The 12,924-nt window shown below is 45.5% G+C and overlaps 1 long non-coding RNA gene across 1 annotated transcript; it reads left to right on the top strand.

Moving 5' to 3' along the window:
• Window positions 1-789: 789 nt before the first annotated feature.
• LOC114789006 (uncharacterized) lies at window positions 790-11,389 on the top strand. The gene is made up of 3 exons (XR_003749602.1): window positions 790-961; window positions 2,297-2,402; window positions 9,753-11,389. It is a non-coding gene; the product is annotated as an uncharacterized LOC114789006 (long non-coding RNA).
• Window positions 11,390-12,924: the final 1,535 nt, after the last annotated feature.

Raw genomic sequence — 12,924 nt, 5'->3', positions numbered from 1 at the left:
TTTTTTTTCACTGGTGGCATATCTTCATGTCATAATACCAACTACTGCAACTTTATTTTCGATATATTTTGGTGAGAAGAAAGTAATTCATGGTAAGCACTAAACAGTTTTTCCGAATGCTGAAGATAAGAAGATAATGTAAAGAGACAGAAACTAAAAGTTTCTGAATATTGAAGAGGACGAATTGACTACCCACCCAGCCCTTTTTTCGTGGGTGTGTAATATGAACTTTAATGTTCTTAAATTTAAAAGGGGGGGAGGAGTCTGTAGCCATGATTGACAGCTCGCACACACCCTGCTTCCTCATTCTAAACCATTTAATCCCCCTCCTGTCGACACGCCACACGCCCAGGGGTAGTCCTGTCGCCCACTCCTAGCACTGAAGAATGCTTTATTACAGGTCTAAATTTAAAGCTGACCACACTGATACATGGTGTTTTATAAAAAAAAAAATAAAGAGGCTAATGAAGAAAAAAACTCCTGATGAGATAGATATAAGTAAAGGTTACTGTTGTGTGCTCTTACTGGCGGCTTTTCAAAAGTAAATGTCTCTAACGTGTGCAAAATGAAACTCGCCGAGATTGATTAAAGTCAGTAAGCGTGCTGTGTGGACAGGGGTTACTGGATCGTGCAATAACACGCCCGAGAACTCGACAAATATTTAGTGACCCAACGAGGACGGATCGAGGAAGGACACTTGAGCCCCGCAGATCCAGTGCCGGTGGGGCGGTCTATTTGTGTATCGGTGTGGGCAGGCTTGGCCTGAGTATTTATGAAAAGTCTCCAAAGCCGCGCAGTGGGCGACTGAACAGGGCCCAAAGCCGGCTGCAGGCGGCCCGGCTCTTTAATTCCGCCCCGACAGAACAAACTCCGGATTCCAGGCGGGTTTTCTCATCAGAGCCGAGGACATAACAGGAGGACGGCTTTGAGGCCCTCGAAAAGGCGCCGGGCCATGTGAGAAGTGAGTCCACGGCAGTTCAATGTTGGACGCGATCGGCTTTTCACTCTTTACCGAGGCTTTTGTGTGTTTTGTGTCGATCCGTGCGACTGCCTCAAGGTCGTCTTACAATAAATAACGCGTTGGCTGCAGTCTCATTATTGTCAGGGGTGAAGTGTTTCATCAAGGTCTCGTCGTGGGGCCACATGTGGCTCCACATTCTGCTGCCGGGCAAAAAGAGCCCTTTTAACGAACCAAGGCCGGGCTGCTTCAAAGAAACGGCCTTTATTCAATCAGCAACACTCAATTAAAGTTATGAATGCATAAAAGGGCAAATATGAACCTGTGAGTCACAGCAATTTGGACTAAAACAAAAAAAAAAACATGCTGTAATTTTTCGGGTGCGTGTGAGATGATTCTATTTTTAAAAATCGATTAATTCTTGCTTATCTGTTTCACATTGAAACGGTGACGATTTTGAAAACATAATTCCGTTGATACTTATTACTCGTGTTTGAATAGCTTATTGGGTCGATTCTGGTGATTCTTTAGTTCTGTGTTTTGCGCGAAAATTTGATTTTGAACACCAGTTATAACAGCATAATAACAAATGCAGACTTTTAACGCTATAAAAAAATATGCATCTTTAATCTGCACTTTTAATCTGCACTGAACGCATAACAACAACACAAGCTTGGAAGTATAGCTGTAATGGGGCTCGAGCCTGACAGAGTCTGACCCGACAAGTACAGCTAGACTAAAGGGGGAAATAAATGTGTAAGGAAGTTTGTGGGTTTAAAATATAACCACCTCAGCATCCATTTTCAATTGCAAAACAAAAATAAACATTCAATAAAACTAATTTACAGCATATGAAAAACTTTTACCTTACAAGCAGCAAATAATACGGGAAGAATAGGTACTACTGACCGGAAGTTCGGCCCCGACTAACATGACAGATCCTTGTCCCCTTCTTCCTTTACTAGCTCACGTACATTTACAGGCACATTTCACAGAAAGAAGAACATTTTGTACACAACAGCAAGCAGTCTTCAATTTATAAAGCAGTAGCTCATTTTATACATCAGCAGAATCTGTTTTGTTGACAACAGGTCATTTCGTCCTCAGAATGTTGCCGTGTTACCAATGAAAAAAGGTCACAGAATGCATTTTGTCAAGGGGAGAAAAGAGGTTTACATTTTCCACTTTCATACAGGAAAGGAGAAAACCTGAACATATATTGATTCGTAACGTATAACAAAAGCACACTGGGGCTTTAAAAAAAGCTCCATTTTGTAACATGGAACCTCAGTATCTCTGATCAGGCAGGTGCTCACGATTTTCTCCTTCTCCTGGCAGGTTCTGGGTCCTGGCTCTGAGGTCCTCAGTGAAGGTCCCCTCAGACAAAGAGCCCACCCAGCCCGCCTGTCACGTCTACGGACTTACGAGGGAAGGAAGCGCAGAGGTCTGACATACTGGGGAGGGGTTTTTATTCTACAACAAATAAACAATAAACTCAAAGAAACAATGGCGCGGTGGCCGAAAACAGTTTAACGTAAATAAAGAACTTAAACAAACCCGTAGGCGTGTGGCGATTGCCAGAACTCAAAACACATGAAAACAAAACTAGGTCAAGTTCGTGCAGCGAGTTCACGAAAATGCCAGCGACCCCGAACGGGCGAAAACTTCCGGCATTTATGGGGCGTCAGGATTGCATTCCGGTGTGGAGCCCAGCTGCAGGCAATCCTGACACCGCCAGTCTCATCACTGCAGGATCTTTTAAATAGAAGGTGTTAACAACCCCCTCTCAGACCCAGAGGGAGGAGGGAGAAGTGAGGCGTCAAAATTCATTGATATTATATTTTGTCCTCTGGATCATCTCTGGCGCGGTTGCAGTGAGTCATCCTCTGACATCACAGGGTAAAGCAAACATAAATTATGGGGTGAGATAATGACAAATTAACTCCTGCACTGCGCTTTTAACTGCTGCATTAGGTGCGTTATTTATCATGCTTATTATTCTGAGTTTTCAGAACAGGCGTGGGCTGGAAACACAGCCACAGTGTTTTTCACAGACCCTCCGAAATCCCCTCCACCTTTCACACTGAGAAGACTATGGCGATGATTCATATATATTCATATGATGTAAAATCATCAAGGTATAACTTGTCACGCCTGGCAATTAAAGAACCACTTTCCTGTTTTATTGGAATGTGTGTGAATAGGACCATGTTTGCATCATCACAGTTGTACAATATATGTAAATAAATCTATAAGAGTTAGAAGTGTGGAGCGGATCAGTCTAGATTATGCTGAAGTAGAAGAAAAGAAACTAGAATCACAGAAGATGTCATGTGAAAAAGGAACATGGACCATGTGGGAACATGGACCATGGTAAAAACTGAGATTGGATCTACCAATAACATGCATTTAGAAGATAAAAATAAAACTAAGTGGAGGGGTCGGTTGGTCACCATGAATGTTCATTAGAACTTCACAAGACCTCAGAACCGTATCAAATTCAAATTTTATTTGTCACGTACACAGTCATACACGGTACGACTTCACTGTATTGTTTGTTTGTCAGTTCCAATAGTACAATTGTAAGAAACACCTACTGTAAGAGCATTTCCGATTTTTCTGATTGTGAATGTACAGATCTGTCATGAGAATGCTTTTCTGCTTGACGGTAAATAGATGTTATTGCATCGTTTCCATTTTTGCATTTAGAACTGAGTCAGAGCGTGGTCCTTCTGTTCGATTCAAGAGTGTTTGTCGGTGCAGCTTCATACAGGTGCACAGTATTTAGGCGCAATGGCGTCCTAGAGGGTTGAAATGTTGCCCCTCGCAAGCAAGTAGTGCAACGCATAAAGTGCACAAGACCGTGTTTACGGTGAGTGGGTTAAGCAGGTCTCTTAACTTCCTGCAAAACTTGAGCTCTGAGCAGCGGGGCGCTCCCTCTGCCGAGGCAGGCCGGCGGCGGTGACTCCCCGCTGCAGGCCACATGTATAATACATACGTTCCTACATACATCCAGTAGCAGCGGCATCTCAGCTGAGATGCAAGGTGCGAAGCAGAACAACACAATAAGTGGAGCAGGGATTCCGGCTCACGGCTGCCTCAGAAACCCCGTAAAAGCATTGCCAGTCACAGGCTAATCCGTTTTTCCGATAATCCGTTGTATGTACAAGCGCGTTCCGGCCTTATGAGATTCAGATCTGCATCGTGGCCTCTCGCTCCGCCTTGTTCATCTGTGTGATTTGATGATTTATGTTAATGCAAAAAAAAAAAAAATCGATTCCGCCACCTGGCAAATGAGGCTCGGCTCCTGGGCGGCTTAAAGCAACGTTTATTTACCTGCTCAGAGCGCTTTATTTACCTCCCTGCCGTTTCAAATTTGGATTAAGTCCGTTCCCTCTGAAGCTGTTAATGGGCCTCCAGACCTGGGTGTGAGATCCAAACAGCACCGGCCTCGTTCCCGAGGCGTCTTAACTCTTCTGCCGCACCGTTTTACAACCGAGAGCTGTCCGTCAGGCACACTTTCGTCCTGTCTCCTCTCCGTTAATACTGCAGTTGGTGAAAGAACTTCGGCGAAGAACATGGCTCATGCCGACACGTTGGAAGTCAAATATACTCGCACTCGCATGAACATAAAAAACAAGAATCAATGGGCTTTTCTCCGCACCGCTTCACTGGCGGAGAGACAGTGGAGGGAGGTGAGAAGAGGCGGGACGAGGGTGTGTTTCGGCTGGTTGAAGATGAGGCGGGCTGCCACATTTTGGACCATCTGGAGGGGTTTTATGGTGACTGCAGAAGCTCCAGCCAGGAGAGAGTTACAATAGTGGAGTTTGGAGATGACCGTTGCCTGGACGAGGAGCAGCGTAGCCTGTTGTGAAAGAAAAGGCCGAATCTTGCGAATGTTGTAGAGAGTGAACCTGCAGGATCTGGAGATCAACATGATGGATCAGCCGATATGTCTGAGAGACAGGCTAAGATTTTTGTTGCAAATGTGATATCTTCTGGTGGGAAAGACAAATAGAGCTGGGTGTCATCAGCGTAGGATTGATAGGAAAGCCATGTGATTTAATGATGTGACCAAGTGAGCGAGTGTATATTGAGAATAGAAGGGGGCCAAGGACAGAGCCTTGTGGATCCCCTGTGGTCACCCTAGAGAGGACAGATGTCTCACCTCCCCATGATACCTTGAAGGACCTGTCTTGAAGATAAGAGGTGAACCAATTTAGCGCAGTTCCTGTAATTCCTAAATCTGAGAGTGTGGTGAGAAGAATTTCATGATTAACTGTGTCGAAGGCAGCAGATAGATCAAGTAAGAGGAGGACAGATGATCTGCGGGCAGCTCTTGCAGCACGAAGGTCATCCACCATTGCCAGGAGGGAGGTTTCAGTCAAATTGTCTTTCCTGAAACCAGACTGAAAAGGGTCAAGAAGATCATGCTCGTGGAGAAATGAAGAAAGTTGAGCCAGGACGGCTCTTTCAAGAATTTTTGAAAGAAAAGGAAGGTTGGAGACTGGGCAGTAGCTATCCAGTACAGATGGGTTTAGTGAAGGTATTTTTGAGCAGAGGAGCAATGACAGCCTGTTCGAAAGCAGTGGAAAATGTTCCTGTTGTGAGTGAGGAGTTTAAGACGTGTGTCAGAGCAGATGTTAAGGTGGGCTGTATGGACTGAAGGAGGTGTGAGGGGATGGGATCCAGGATGCAGGTGGTGGGGTGACTAGACTGGAGAAGTTTAGACACGTCCGATTCAGAGAGCGGGGTGACGGAAGACAGTGTTCTGGTTTCAGAGGTAACAGCAGGACGGGTCTGGGGTTAGGGGGTGAGAATTGTTTGCTAATGGTAGCCACCTTCCCTGTGAAGAAGGTAGCAACGTCTTCAGATGAGAGAGAAGTAGAGGGGGGAGGTGGTGGAGGATTCAGGAGGCGGTTAAAAGTAGAGAATAGTTTGTGAGAGTCTTTGCGGTTGCTTACCTTGTCCTGGAAGTATCTAGTTTTTGCTGTAGTGACAGCAGCAGAGAAGGATGTTAGGAGAGATTGATACTTACTAAGTTGAACCAGGCACTTGGATTTCTTCCACTGCCTTTCAGCTGCTCTAAGATGAGTCCTCATCGGAGATCCACGGAGTTGCACAGACCACACCCTCGTGTTCTGCAGATCATCTGTCCTCAACAGCGTTGTTCCTCTCACTCGCTCCTGCACACCCAACCTGGACCTGTTGTCCATCAAATGTCGTACTTTTTATCTTCCTCGGACACTGCCTTATGCAAGACATTTTTGTGTGCAACATTAACTTTTTAAATCTGATCATGCAACTTTCCAAGTGATCATATGCTCCAATTTCCTCAGATTTCATGACCCAGATATTCTACGCATTTATCTCTTGACCAACATGTACATTGCATTTGCAGCATTTATCATACAACCTTATTCAGAGCAACTACAATCAGTAGTTACAGGGACAGTCCCCCCCTGGAGACACTCAGGGTTAAGTGTCTTGCTCAGGGACACAATGGTAGTAAGTGGGATTTGAACCTGGGTCTTCTGGTTCATAGGCGAGTGTGTTACCCACTAGGCTACTTCCACCCCTTCACGCTACAGTGGCAGTAAAAGGTACAAAAAGTGTCACAAACCCCATTCTAAATATAAATGCTTGTCATATCACTCAGGTATGCAGTTATGTTTCTTTTGCCGATTTGCTGCTAGGCAACATTGCTCTGTTAATGAGTTGCATTGCTAGAAAACCATTTTTGCATTGATCATTACCACAATTGAACAGCGGGACTGCGTTGACGCGCGTACAAGGGTGGGGTCCCCAGACGAGGTTGTAGCTGCACGCGTCGGAATGTCGCTGCTTCCTGCCGCCGCCTGGCCTGTTTGCAGGAGATGAGCATGCATGCACAGACAACCCAGAACACACCAACGGCAAATCGCCGCTGAGGAGCTGATTACCATCTCATGCGCTGGCCGTTAAATGCTAATACTGTCAAGCAAACCCAGAGGTGCCTTGAAACGAGGAGCGAGGCAATTAAGGCGAACACGAGTGCAGAGTCCTGGACACAATGAGCAACATTCCAGGCGTAAGTCGGTGCCAGTGTTTACTACAGAAGGTCTTTATTCACCGAGGAGGAGAAGACAGACGAAGGAGGCCTTCTGTTGGGAAGAGGAGCCGAGCTGCACCATCGATCATTTGAACAGAAGGATGGACGCGGGGCAGGAGACCTGCATCCCTGACCGAATTCTCGCTGTCACTGCTCAGACGACGTGCATGCGTTCCTCTCACTCCGTCTGCCTTGTCCAGAGCAGCGCCGGGGCATTTGTAGTTCATCCATCACCCCTGCCGGCGAGAGGCCTGGAACAGGAAAGCAGCGCGCTTAAACACAGGGCTTAATCTCCCGACAAGGTCTCTGAAAGCCACCGCGATGGAGACACGAGAGAGAGAGAGAGGAGAGAGAGAGAGCGGCGGAGACGGTGAGTGAGGGATGGGAGAGAGGCGGAAAGAGACAGAGGGAGGACAGACCAAAAAAGCCAGAAAATGAAAAGCTGAGCAGAGTAAAGCGACCCACGTTAGAGCCACCAGTGTACAGAATATCATCTTTATCAACACGTCTAAGAACTGGAGGGTGATCCATAAAACCAGAGGGAATGTTCTTCACCTATTCACACGTGGGACAGTCAGGATTCAACCCTTGAACCTGCACGTTCATATAATTGACTGTGTATAATTGAGTCATTAGTGGCCCACAATTCATTAAAACAATAAAACATAAAAACCAAAAAATATCATGCATTCCAATACACTAAACACTATAATAAATAATTTTTTAATCTCTTTCCAATGAATGGCATTTACAGTTCTAATTCAATATGGATAATTTTAAATAAATATAATTATCAATATTATATTTATATTAATATGTAATTAATTTTTTTTTTTTAATTACTAGAATTAATAGAGAAAGCTCAGAGATGTGTGGAAGGTCTCCTGATAAGAAGGTAAGAAGTTAACAGTTTGGCATGGTCACAGTTTAATTATCGGACTTCGCATCTGGCAACACAGCCTCAAACGGTGAACCTGTTGTGAAATGCAAAGTATTACCGTTAACCTTGCCATGGCAGCACATGCAATGTGCCATCATTAATATTGCATCCAAAACCGCGTTGCGATATCGGGCTGCGGAGAAAAAGGGACGGTCGAAGTCTCGGGAGGTCCCCTCGGCCTGGGGTTCTGACACTGGGGTCATCCTTTCATTACGTCGGCTCACCGAGTCAACATACTAAAAAGACGAATCCCCCCGAGACGGGAATTAGAGGGCAGATTTATGGAAATATATTCTGGCGCTCGCACCGAGCGTTCCGCAGGACTTGCCCAAGGACAACAACATGATGCTCAGCCACCACCGCCGAGCGCTTTACAGGAATGCCGCCACTTTAAGCAGGTGCACTAGGGAGATTAATTGTTGTTCGCTACCTAAAAAAAATAAATATCATTTACATAAAGAAAGAAAGAACTTTGAAGTTGTATGAGAACAAATGCTGTTTGCACCCGCAGAACAAAAGTTCCTGAAGAAACTCCGCTCAAATTTATTACAAGCACTGTGGGTTGCACCATGACATTTGTTTAGAAAATCCCGGTAAGCATCATAGGCTACGGTGTTCCTCCTTATTAACAGACAAGGACAACAACGGGTCAGGAAAGACCTTGCGAAATGAACAGCTCGCGGTCTCCTTCTCCAGAATCCACTGTAATGAGCCAGTGTTGGGTCTATAAGCAGGTCAAAGTCACCGAGTTTACATCAAAGTCACCACGCGGACGTCATGTCTGGTTCTCGACGATGAAAAAGCACAACCTGCTCCACTAAAACAATATTGAGGTTTTAACCACAGATCCACCACAATTACGAAGCCACTGGCAGGTGAAGGGATGGACGTTGGAATTGAAAATCCCGCATTTAGGCACCAGGAGAACAGTCAGGTTTTGGAAGCCGATGTGTTGGACGTATTAAACGTGAGAGGCCTCCATGAACCTCGTTGACAAGGAACAGACTGGTGAAAACGAAGCTCTTGTGTGTTGCGCAGCGGTAAAAAATTGCGAGATGAGGTCCAAAGGAAACTCTTATCCGGCAGGAGAGCTACTGCAGTACTAAACCGCTGCATAGCGCGATCCCGGTGACATCAGGGAGGTGTCAGGAGACACAGCTTATGTGGTGGCGGGATGTTCTGGAGGATGATGGGAGAGGAAGTGTAACGCTCTTGGGTCCTGCATTGATGCAGGTGGTTGAAAGCAAAAGCGACCGCTTTTCTCAGTGTGACACAATGCAGCGCAGCACACGGCGACACAACAAAATGTGTCCTCCGCTTTTGACCCGTAATCTTGGGGAGCAGCGTGTGGGGACAGTACCTGTATCAAGGGGACTTCAGCGGCGCCTCAAACCCGCAATTCTTCAGGCCATGGCAGGTACCCACCTGCAGCATGCTGCCTGAACAGGTATACTGAAAATTTTCCAAGTGGTTTTACTGTATTTACTGTACTATTACAAAGGGTGTTAGTAGCCTAGTGGGTAACACACTCGCCTATGAACCAGAAGACCCAGGTTCAAATCCCACTTACTACCATTGTGTTCCTGAGCAAGACACTTAACCCTGAGTGTCTCCAGGGGGGGACTGTCCCTGTAACTACTGATTGTAAGTCTCTCTGGATAAGGGCGCCTGATAAATGCAGTAAATGTAAATGTAAGAACTGTAAATAAATGCTTTGAAGATGGCAGACATGACTAATGGGGACATTCCATCCTTCTTTGCAGTACATAAGATGGGTTCCACCATCTGAAGGAATTCTCCCTTCCCAAGTGGGCATCGAGCTGAAACAGATTCTACCGGACCCGCCGGCCTGAGGACGAACCCCAGAAAGATGTGGACCTAATATTACTCTGTCAGTGTGTGTTCTCATCTGACTGCTTCATTTATTGAAATGGTGTTTAATTACGACAATGTTGTGAAATGTCCCTTCTGCCCCCACCAATGTACCGCTGCTTATATCACAGGTTTGTGTGCGATGAACCTATTTAAAGTCAGTCGTCTTTGCACATCCAATAGCTGATTACAACAGGCTGATCGATTGCAGCATGACCCCCTGAAGACCCCCCCGTGCACCTGCCAATCAGTCAAACCGTAGGCGAGCATTTCTAACCCGATCTGCTCGCTTCTGTTCATAGACGAGCCCTTCTCCCCGTCCCAGAGGAGTACGGGCACCAGCCCGTATACGGCATCCTTAATCAATAATATTTAAAAAAAATTTTACATTTTATCTAATTAAAGCAGTTGCAGACGCACAGCAACAGAGGTTTGAAGCCCCCTAAACGGGTCCATTATTACGGAGCATTTACTTCCTCTTTTTCACCCGGGAAGGTGGCTGTTAGCGCAGGGCCACCAGCCTGTGACTCACCAATAATGTGGCACCTCCACTTAGCAGGGGACTTAAGAGTGGAGCTCGTGGGATCGAGGAAACGAGCGAAATGGCGCTCGGCCTGAAAGGAGCGCCCTTTGCTGGACGTGGACAATTAAAAATGACGACTGTTCGGATTACTCGACCTCTCACCCGGATTTAAAACGCCCTCCGTCTCTCTCTCTCTCTCTCTCCCCGTTTTCCCCGACATCGCTGGTCTTTGCATCAGACCGATCAGCGGGATGCAATAACAGTGATCCATACAAATGTGTTTTAGAGCAGCTCGAGGCCCGGGAGGCGGTGAGCGCGATTACGTTTCGCAGCGGATCCGTACAGCACATTACATCTCGCCGGTACGGTAAAAGAAAAAAGAGAAAAAAAAAGATGATATTGAACTCATCCAACATGCGAAATTGGCAGTGACGGCAGACAGTAGACGAAGGCCGCTGGTGTCTACCTGTGGGACCGGCGGCCTTCTGAATACCGATTGGCAGAAGGAATAAAATAAATACACGGCGACTTTTCACACGGGAAAATTAAATATGTCCGCAGCAGCGGGACTAATTGCGGGATGAATAAATCCTCCGCGCTTGTCTTGTTGACTCACTTGCCTCTGTCCGCGTTGGACCACCAAGCCAATTTATTTGACTTAGATCATTGGCCGATGTAGTCCACTCCCCATGTCCAATTAGGCCCGGGCTGTCCTGGGCCTGCTCTCCGCGCCTGTCCCTGTCAAGCCGTCGCCAGCCTGCCCTTCTTCAGTAACCTGGTGACAACTCACTGCCCCGGACCACCCCAATAAAAACCATGGAGCAATCAGTGGCCTCATTAGTGTCTTCCTGACATTTGCCTTGTCTTTGAAACATGTGTTTTAGTCTACCTCGCTTTAAGAAAAAGTCCAAAAGTCAATTTTTTTGTCCATCCGTCCAGACTCTTCTATCATTAGACTTGTATTCAAAGTCTGTTTTTTACGCCTATGACATGGAACATACAGTACAGGCCAAAATTTTGGACACACCATCTCATTCAATGTGTTTTCTTTATTTTCGTGACCATTTACGTTGGTAGATTCTCACTGAAGGCACCAAAACTATAAATGAACACATGTGGAGTTACATACATAACAAAAAAAAGTGAAATAAGTGAAAACTTGTTTTATATTCTAGTTTCTTTGCTCTGATTACTGCTTTGAACACTCTTGGCATTCTCTCGATGAGCTTCAAGAGGTCGTCACCTGAAATGCTTCTCAAACAGTCTTGAAGGAGTTCCCAGAGGTGTTTAGCACTTCATTCATAGTTTTGATGACTTCAGTGAGAATCTACCAATGGTCATGAAAATAAAGAAAACACATTGAATGAGAAGGTGTCCAAACTTTTGGCCTGTACTGTATGTGTATATTGCCTTAAATTGCCCCCAAATGCAGTGCTTTGTCTATGAATTTCCTGAATTTAAAAAAAGACAAAAGAAACATCGAGCGGCAAAAGGGGACAAACAGAATCCCTGGTAAGCGAAGATGCCTGATTCTAGGATGTGAAAATTGAATTGCTAATAATTTGTGACTCATTCTCCATCACACGCTTTCCCTCGCCTTGGAGTGCTGAGGTGCTGTTGCAATATTAGGAATTTCGGATTTAATTGTATTTGAAAGGCCTGGTCTTTCTTCGGCATGACTCATATCTGCAAATAATGCAAATGGGGCAGAAAAACAGAGGAAAGGGGTGAATTGGCCACGGTTTCCCCCCCATATAACCATACCTACTGTAGTTTGAAAGAGCATAAAAATGCTTTCTTGCTCAGGTCATTTGCATCTTAACATACATTTTACTATTCATGTCACTTTTGGTGCTTCAGATCTGATGTCTTTCTGCACAAAACAATACCATTTTTTAAAAGCCAAGGTTGATTTTAGTCCCAAGTTAGATTACAAGATTTTTTTTTTTTTTACCATAGTCAAAATTGTCAGCTAGACCAATAAAAGTATTGTGTGAAGATATGACTACATGAAAGTGAAGTGCGCCAAGGCAGGTGCCCGGGGAGCAGAGTGTGGGGACGATGCTTTGCTCAGTGGCACCTTGGCAGATCGGGATTCGAACCGACAACCTTCTGATCTGCTAGGCCACCACTGCCCCTATATGTATCCAAACAACTATTATCTTATATATACACACACACACACACACATATATATATAAGCTATGGTTAACTCTGCGACGCCAGGATTTCAACAGTTTACACCCCCTGCTTCATGAGATCTGTTGTGCAACGCAGGCGTGACTAGCTTGTAGACGCCCTGATATGATTCGGTTGCAGCCTGCTGGTGCTCTCGCACTGAACACATCTCGTGCAATCGGGTCCAGTGTCAAGCTGTTTGTAATTTCACTGCTTACGTTTTATAATGTTGAGTGTCCAGCGCACGATGTCTGTCGAGGAAATAAATGTATGTACATGCCATCAAGCCTAAACATTGCAAACAAGTGCTGTATTAAAACTCCCTCATCTGATGTTACCTGCCGTGAAAGAGGCGTGGCACA

The sequence above is a fragment of the Denticeps clupeoides genome, chromosome 4, assembly GCF_900700375.1.
Source record: "Denticeps clupeoides chromosome 4, fDenClu1.1, whole genome shotgun sequence".
Lineage (NCBI taxonomy): Eukaryota > Metazoa > Chordata > Actinopteri > Clupeiformes > Denticipitidae > Denticeps > Denticeps clupeoides.
The sequence above is the reverse complement of the archived record's forward strand: the minus strand, read 5'-3'. Positions and strand labels throughout refer to the sequence as shown.